Source organism: Lactuca sativa, chromosome 4 (assembly GCF_002870075.4).
Source record: "Lactuca sativa cultivar Salinas chromosome 4, Lsat_Salinas_v11, whole genome shotgun sequence".
Taxonomy (NCBI): Eukaryota; Viridiplantae; Streptophyta; class Magnoliopsida; order Asterales; family Asteraceae; genus Lactuca; species Lactuca sativa.
The window spans coordinates 3,240,002-3,249,715 of NC_056626.2; the positions used below are offsets into that span (position 1 = coordinate 3,240,002).

General features: G+C 31.4%; 1 long non-coding RNA gene across 1 annotated transcript; it reads right to left on the reverse strand.

Annotated features, from left to right (window-relative positions):
- Positions 1 to 3,407: 3,407 nt before the first annotated feature.
- LOC111889892 (uncharacterized) lies at positions 3,408 to 5,107 on the reverse strand. The gene is made up of 2 exons (XR_002849655.3): positions 4,279 to 5,107; positions 3,408 to 3,722 (listed from the first exon to the last, which is right to left on the reverse strand). It is a non-coding gene; the product is annotated as an uncharacterized LOC111889892 (long non-coding RNA).
- Positions 5,108 to 9,714: the final 4,607 nt, after the last annotated feature.

Genomic DNA, 9,714 nt, shown 5'->3' on the forward strand with positions numbered 1-9,714 from the left:
GTGAGGTTTTTTGAACTTAGGGACTAAACTTGATATTTTCGAAAACCATAGGGACCATTTTTGAAGTTTTGTCAAAAAAAAAAACAACAATGGTCTTTTTTGTACACTTTTGAAACTTCGTTACCTTTTTAAGTTATTTTCCCTTTGTTTGACTATATACCTTATTGGACTGTATGATTCATATATTCCATTTGTTTGATTTCTTTTGCCCAACAATACAGTGTCCAAAATATAGTGAATTAGTAGCTAGATTTTTTCTAATAAAAACTAACAAAACAGTGTCCGAAATATAGTGAATTAGTAGCTAGATTTTCTAATAAAAACTAATAACGATTTTTTTTAATCATATCTACTGCAAAATAATATTTTCCTTGAATGTTAAATTTGTATTTATTTAAAAAGAATAGTTCTTATTTATATATATATTTTGGGATAATGACTTAAAAGGGTAACATATTATTTTATTTGTACACATTTGGTCACTGAGTTTTTTTTTTCGTCCACATTTACCCCTTAAACTTGTTAAACTGTACACATTCAGTCCTTATGATCCGTTACTCCAGGTTAGCCGGGAAAAATAACTTGATAGGGTAATATATTTTTAATTTTGTACACATTTAATCCTTAATATTTTTGTACACATTTAGTCCTTAACATGTTTTTTTTTTCAAAATAAGTCCTTTTTTGTACTCATTCAGTACTTATGAATGATTTCTGTAGGTTTTTTTCACGACATCTTACGTGAGACAATCATTGATGAGGTGCTTGGGTTGTTGATGCTTATGTCCAATGCGATCTCGACTGCTTGGTTGCGTAAGTCTTGTGGTTTGGCTTAGGTCTTGTATTTTGAACATCGTAACTTCTTCATACAATATCAGATTCTAAGGATCTTTATCCACGTGTTCATTTTTTGAGTCTACAACAACTTTCATTAAGATTACTCCCGTTAAAATGTAATATTTTTTACTAACAATTTTATAAAAAAAAACATACATACATGCATTCATAAAAAACGTATAGACAGGGGAAGACGCATTAGTACATAGTAGGTGTTGTCGAGATGAAATAGGTGTTGCTGATACATGAAAAATAGGTATAAACGTAAAAAAAAAGCAAAAAAATTTCCACCGTGAACAGAAAAAACATGTGTGGTCGGTGCAACATCGGGACCATACTAAATCCGCTATCGCGTATGGATATAAAAATTATAAGTAAAAATATATTATTTTTTAATGGGAGTCATCTAAATGAAAGTTGTAGTAGACTAAAATACGACACATGGATATAAAGATCGTTAAAATCTGAGATCATATGAAGAAGTTATGACGTTCAGAACACATGACTTAAGCAACCAAGTAGTCGAGATCGCGATGGATATAAGCATCAAAAGCCCCATACACCTCATTAATGAATGTACCACGTAAGATTTCGTGAGAAAAAACTAGAAAATCATTCATAAGTACTGAATGAGTACAAAAAAATGACTTATTTTGCAAAAAAAAAAAAAAAAAAAAAAAAGAGACTAAATGTGTACAAAAATATTAAAGACTAAATGTGTACAAAGTGAGAAATATATTACCTTATTAAGTCATTTTTACCGGGTAACCTGGAGTAGCCGGTCATAAGGACTGAATGTATATAGTTTAACAAGTTGAAGGGGTAAATGTGGACGAAAAAAAAAACTCAGTGACCAAACGTGTAAAAATCAAAAAAATATATTACCCTTTTAAGTCATTATCCCATATATTTTTTAAAATAACTACTACAAAATACGACAATCAATAACTTGTAAAATAGCTTATTTAATATTCAATTTTAAATATACAACAATTCATAATAAAGAGGGTTTAGGAGTATAATATGTAGTTAATAATAGAGAGTAGGAGATTAGTAGGTTTTTTTTTTTTTTTTTTTTTTTTTTTTTTTTTTTTTTTTTTTTAGTATATTCGTAATCTATGATCAAACGGGAGAGGGAGTCAAACACAAAAAGTTTTTAACAAAGCGAAGGGAGTGCAAGAATTAGTTGATGTAAGTGGATAAAAAAAGAAAAGTTAAAGACTTTTCGTCTGTTCCTGTTCGGATAAAAACACATATTCCAGGTGTGGTCCGGTACAAACTAGAGGTGAGCAAAAACCGCACTGCAACTAAAATTAACCACAAAAACCGCATAAACCGCAACAGAAAAACCGCAACCGTAATAAAAACCGATGGTGAGGTTTTCTGTTTTTCAAAAACCGCAAATTTGCGGTGCGAATCGGTTATTAGTTTCCAAAAACCGCAAAAAAATCGCACCGCACCGCATATATTATATACATTTTTTTATCAATTATTAGTTTATTAAATATTAAAAATAACACAAGTTTCATGAATAAAAGACGGATAAAATACTAGAAGACAAAAATGTTGGTTTTTTCTTATGTTTAACTTTGAAAAATGATGAAATTAGACAATTTTAAGATATTTCTTGTTAATTACTATTGATTTGACGTTTTTAAGATATTAGTTGTTTGTGGTTTAAGTTATATAGTTAATTGTCTTATACCTTATGGGTTTTTTTTTTTTTTTTTTTTTTTTTTTACAAGTAATATGTTTGAACTCTTAAAATTATTTGAGCTCTAAACTGTGGTTAAAAACCACACAAAATAATCGCACCAAATCCATGCAGTTAATAACCGCAACCCAGAAAAAACAAAACCGCGCTGCAAAAATAACCGCCTAACCGCACCGCAAAAATAACCGCACCATGCGGTTTTGAAAATGGATTAACCGCATTTGCGGTTAGTGGTGAGGTTTTGACTAATAACCGCACCAAACCGCACCGCGCTCACCCCTAGTACAAACACAAAAACCAATTTATGTGAAAATTAAAACCGAAAACCGGCCCAATTAGATGTATTTCCGGTTCAATTAGAATTCGATCTCAGTTTTTATTTTCCGATCCAATCTGGTCCAATAGGTTATATATATATATATATATATATATATATATATATATATATATATATATATATATATATATATATATATATATATATATATATATATATATATCATTCCAAGTTTAAATGAGGCTGCGGAGGTATAAGATAGATAATAAACAAGAAAATTGTTTAAATAGGCGGACATTACAGTCCATTTCACACCCATTTGACCTATTTTTCGGGTCCATTTCGCACCCATTTGACCTATTTTTCGGGTATGTTATTTGTTGCTTAAATTTTTGTTAAATTTTAGAACAATTTAATGAAAATGAACTAATTTGTCTTTTTCTCTTTAAAAAAATCATTTTTGCAAATTGCAATTGAACCATTTGCTAAGTTGGAGTATTATTTTGTAGAAAGACCGAAAATTTTGATACTTTGTTAAATTATATCATGCAAGCAAAACAAATATTAAAAAGAATGAGGTAACAAATTACACATTTTCATAAATCATAGGCACCCAAACCCAACATTACCCAGAAAAAGACTGTTTTTCAGGTCACCTCTAATAACATTGTTTTCAAGAAACAGAAATCCTCCATTTCATGTGTTTGTGTTGTACTAAATTCTAGTTGAATATTTTAAAACAGAGTAGAAGTCCGTGTATCCATTTATGCACAGTTCCAGTAATATATCTCTATCTTTATAACTAATAACCCCTTCCGGAGTGCTGCATCAAGAAAGCAGCGGCTGTTGGTGTAACTCGATGGTCTATAGCCTTTGTTCACAACAGTTTCCACGCTGCAAACGTAAAAAAATATATATAAACCATCAATCTAACAATTCCAAATTTCCAATTCCATGGATTTTGTTCAAAAACATAAAATAAAAGGCAATATGCATAACAAAGTAGTATTCCCCCCATAAACGGAAATCAGATGAACAAATAACGACAAAAAGAAAACCAATAGGAGTACAAGAATAGTCAGAACCAATAGGTATATATATATATATATATAAAAGCTTTTACACCAAAGTTCCCCAACTTTCCTTGGAAAGAACTTGTTTGCCAACATATTTACAACTTATTGATACTACAATTCATTTCAAGATCTTAATGACATAAATTGATCGAGAATCAAACCCATAATATAAAAGCTAATCATTTAGAAATGAACCATATATACACACAGAGATAGATCATTTCAAATTTCAACAACTCTGATAACTCGATGAGCATATAGTCTAATCCATTCTACGTAAGGATTGCAGTTCAATTTACTGATCATAGCACATAAAAAAAATGGAGATTCTGAAGTTTAATGGAAAAGGCAATAATTGTATTTGTATGTCATACCAGGAACGCCTTTTTTAGGAGAAAAAGTATGGAAAAAAATGGCGCGACCGAGCATCGCTAGAGTCGAAATAATCCCAACAACATAAAACACCAAAACCAAGCCAAGCACCCAAGGCATCAATAAGAACCCTATGAAGAACGTTATCGATCCACACAACATCAACGACAATGATATCCCCAATAGCAACGATGCGAACCCCGCCGGCGTTAGTTGCGTTAACGGATGCCGTTGAGGCTGCCTTCGGGAAGACGTAGATACTTCATCAGAATCAGAGTATTGGATCGGCGTCGGAGGATACCGGAGTATGTTCAAAATTAAAGCCGATAGCTCGTAGAAAACCCTAGATTGTTGATCTTGCCGATGCTCCCTCCTTGACATATCGTTTAGATCCAAAACCATAATATTCCTTATCCAAAACCAACAACAACAACCAAATAATGATAAATACCCCTAAAAACAAAAACAAAACTCTGTGTTTTGCTACAATCGAGGTAATCGGATAAAATCTAAAAAGGTTTTGATGAATTTTCCTTTTTTTCCTCAAAATTTCGACATCCGAATCATTTCAACAACGATGGCTAACTTCTCTGGTCCAATCAGCGATCAAAACGCAGAAGATACAAACGTCAGAGGCTTTTGCAATCTGTTTGTTCGATTTTGATCGTAATTCATAAGAAATTCTTAAAACAATTTATGACACGTATAATCAGATCGCTTCAAACGACACGCCAATTCATTTATGTATAAAAAAATGATGAATAAGAGATTAATACATGCGTGTGTGTGTACGCACATAATGGCGCGTCGGAGCCGTGTCGACTTGGGTTGCCTTACGTGGAACCTTAATTTAGGGATGGCAAAAAACCCGAACCCGACGGGAAAACCGAAACCCGATTATTTTGGGTCGGGTAACGGGTCGTTATCGGGTTTTTTATCGGGTTCGGGACAGGGAGTGGGTTATCATCGCCCCGACCCGTTCCGCCCCGCCCCGATTATATATATAAGTTGTACGCATTCAAAGATAAAATACTTACTGTGGACAATCTTTTTAATTATTAACAATCCAGTGTGAATGATTATTTTTTATGTTTTGACGTAATACACTAAAATTAAATCAAATAATTTTTAATATAACGTCAAGTTAATTTTAGTAAAGTGATTTATCATATTTTTAATTTAAAAGGGAGGCTAGAATATGTATTTTTTATAAGACATCGGGGTACACTAAAACGGAATAAAGATTTCATTATGAAATTGTTGTAAACCCGATAAGATACCCGAAACCCGACGGGAAAACCCGAACCCAATGGGGCGCCCCGATAAGATACCCGAAAGATATCGGGGCGGGTTTGGGAAACCATGCCCCGCCCCGAACCCGCCCCATTGCCATTCCTAAACCTTATCGGCCTTTGGGTGACGATGACGACGTATTTTGTCATAGCGCGTGCGATTGCGCAAAAAGTGTAGGCTGAAGAATGACAAAATTAAAATGCATGAGCGAACTGATTAGTATTGAAAGTGACAAAAGAAGTGATATTTGAAAACAACAATAATCTGTTTTAGAAATTATATGAAAAGATAAATTTATTTATCTTTTTATCATTTTATTGTATTTTTTGTTATGATTTTTATTATTAATATTTTTTTTACTCATTTAATACTAATATACATTTAAAAATTCTTATTAACTCAAACTTAAGTCATTTATCTATTAGAAATTAATTGTTATCGTACAATGAGTTAGATGGCAAACGGACATTATAGGAAAAATGAATGAGAGTTTCAAATGAATATGGTGAAAGGAAAAATGTTTCATTTATAAGTATACTAGGTGAATGTCCACACGTTGCGCATAAACACCTATATAGTTGAAGTCTTTACAAATATATGTTTTTTTTAAATATAGCAATAACGTTGTTAAATTTGATATAATAATTCATATACTAAATTGATATAATATATTGATTATTTGAATTATATGATAATATATACATCTATTATAACTGCATAATGTCAATCGTTTGAATGACTATTATCCGCGAATTACACATGAATAAAATTAAATATAACATATGGTTTAATGTTATTTATAGTTGTTGTTGTTGTTAATTAATTTTTTAAAATTTATTTGCTTAATATTTTAATTTCTATCATTATAATTATTTAAAACATCAAACATTGTTTTTTTATTTTAAAGGTAGCAATATAATCATTTATATAGTGCTATTTTTAACTATTGTTATTGTAAGTTATTTTCAGTTACTTATTTTTAACGATTATAAAAATATCTTCAGGAAATATTTTAGTTAAATTGAGATTACAATTTAGTTTTTGCATTTATCACTACAGTTTATCACTTTTAACTAATTACAAAATATTCTTTAGTTTTTTTATGTAGAATTGAAATTTATATTTAAGTTGACATTTTTTTGTTATATTTAAATTAATAATTTAAGTAATTTGTCCAAACTATTCAAAAGTGGTAGCTTTAAACTGATAATGGTTTACATACAACAACATATTAAATCTAATAAATTAATTATAATATGTTAAAAGTTAAAGACATAACTTTATAAGTAGAAGTAAATATATTATTTTAAAATTGAAATTTAGTATATTTATGATTACACTTTAGGTTTGATATTTATTTAACCTTATCAACCAACTTATAATCATTATTAGGAAGACACTACACTTAATCACTTTTAAATATTTACAAAATATTCTTTGGGTTGTTTAAGTTAAACTAAAATTTATATTTAAGTTGACCCGGTAATGTTATATTCAAATTAATAATTTAAATATTTTAAACAAATTGTTCCAAAATTGTATCTTTAAAATGATAATGATTTACATCCAACAATATATTAAAAATATGAATTAAGTATAATATGTTAAAAGTTCAAAAACATAACTTTATAAGTACAAGTAAATATATTATTTTAATGTTGAGATTTAGTTTATATATGATTACACTTTAAATTAATAATTATTTAACCTTATTAACCAACTTATAATTATTATTAGAAAGAAAATGAAAAGTCATGGGAGTTTCAAATGAATATGATGAAAGGAAAAATGTATGAGAGTTTTAAATGAATGTGGTGAAAGAAAAAATGTTTCCTTTATAATATAGTATGATATGATGATATGATTAGGCGTAACCTCGCGCGTTGCGCAAGAATGCATTTAAGTGGTTAAAATAATTATGGAAAAAAATAGAAATATTTTGAAATTTACGTTTTTAGTCATGTTTTGGACATTAACAGAATTATCAAATAACATAAAAATCCATTATTTTATATTTTGATACTATCTAATATAGTTCATACCTTATAAACTTTACTTATACTTTTATAATATGCAATATATATTATAAGTTTTTGTATATACTTTTCTTATGTCCGATAATATTTTTGGATAAAATAAGAAATAAGTTGTTTTGAATGCGCTATTAATAAACAATACTGAACTAATAAACTTTGTATTACACTATTTATATTACACCAAAACATCTTTCGTATATGAACTTTCAAATATTAAACATTGAAATTAAGAATGAAGTCATACAAAATATATGATTTTACATACATGTCATCAAGAGTTTTAAAATAAGTCGATTAGTAAATATGATATTTAATTTTAATTACATATTTTGCTAAACGTACGTTTGACTTTATGTTGGTACGCCGAGAATCATCTTCCTTAATTTGTATCTAAAAAATTAAGGTGAATAGGAATATAAAATAGATATTACTAAGCATTAATATAAATAATTAAAAAGGGTATGTGGATCTCTTACCACCGGTTAAAGACAACATATCTCTCTAGTGGTATTAATTCCTTGTGAAATTGAAGTAGTCATTCTATGTACACCATGTTTTCTAATTACATAAACAAATAAACTTTTCACTAAATGCTAATTAATCAGACCATCTTGTAATTTTTCTCGTACAAAATGACAATCTAATTCCACATGTTTTGTCCTTTCATGGAAGACGGGGTTTTTTGTTATGTAAATTGCTGCTTGACTGTCACATTTAACTGGAATTGGAGTAACATTAGGAACATTCATCTCATGCAAAACCCTTGAAAGCCATGTCAATTCTGCAGTAACACGTCTCATGCTTCGGTATTCTGCCTCTGCAGATGATAAAGATATTGTGGTTTGCTTTTTAGACTTCCAAGAAATGGGGCTTCCACCAAGTAATATAAAGAAACCACTAATACTCTTTCTTGATTGTGGACGTGATGCCCAATCAGAATCACAAAAAGCTTGTAAATTGAAATCATCTTTGTTGTTGAAGAATAAGCCTTGATTTGGATCATTGTTAATGTATCTAAGAGTATGCAATGCAACTTCAAGATGTGGCAATCTAGGATCAGACATAAATTAGCTAAGATGATGTACATCGAAAGCTAAATCAGGACGAGTGTGAGCAAGAAAGTTGAGTTTACCCACAATTCGTCGATATATTTCAGGATTAGGTAATAAATCTCCTTCATTAATCAAAATTTTGAGATTTGAAGGAAGGGGATAAACACATTTTCCAGAACATTCAAACTCCTTTAGCATTTAACCAGTGTGGTAAGGAGGGGCATTACGCGAAGGATTGTCACCAGGCCGCTCCAGTTCAGGGTATGAGGTTATGTTATCACTTCAACCAGGTTGGTCACATGAGGGCCAACTGTCCACTACTTGTCGCCCAGTTGGTGTAGGCCGCAGCGCCGGCTACTTTGAGGATCACGGATGGGAGACCAGTCAGGACAGAGCCTCTGAAGGCCCAGGGTCGTGCTTTCCAGCTTATGGCGGAGGAGGCCAGAGCAGCACCAGATGTGGTTGCTGGTACGTTTCTATCCTCATCTCGTTTTATTTATCTATTGTATGCTTATCTGTTGTACCTGTAATTAGGTACTTTTTGGTGAAATCTTTGCCTGCTTTGGTCTTATTTAACTCGGGGGCGAGTCAGTCCTTTGTGTCTCAATCTTTTAGTAGAGAGTTTAGTGCGCCAGTGGGCGAGTTAGAGTGTCCGTTGCGATTGTCTATCGCCAACGAACACGGGGTTTCTGCTTCTTCAGTTTATCGAGGATGTAACTTGGAGATTTTCGGGGTGTCTTTTCTGATAGATCTGATCTTGATCCCCATGGGGGAGGTGTGCGTGATTGTGGGCATAGATTGGCTCAGTCAGTTCGGTGCTATGATTGATTGTGAGGGCCAGCGAGTAGTTCGGACCCCAAGTGGGGAAGAACTGGTTATAGATGGTGAGGGTACCAGAGTAGGATCAGGATTTTGTTCAGATGCTAGGGCTCAGCAGTACATTTAGTATAGGTGTATGGGTTATCTAGCGTATGTGGTAGATACGCGAGTTAGGGACCAGACCTTGGTTTTCGATGTACCAGTGGTCAGGGAGTTTGCAGATGTGTTTCCGGAGGAA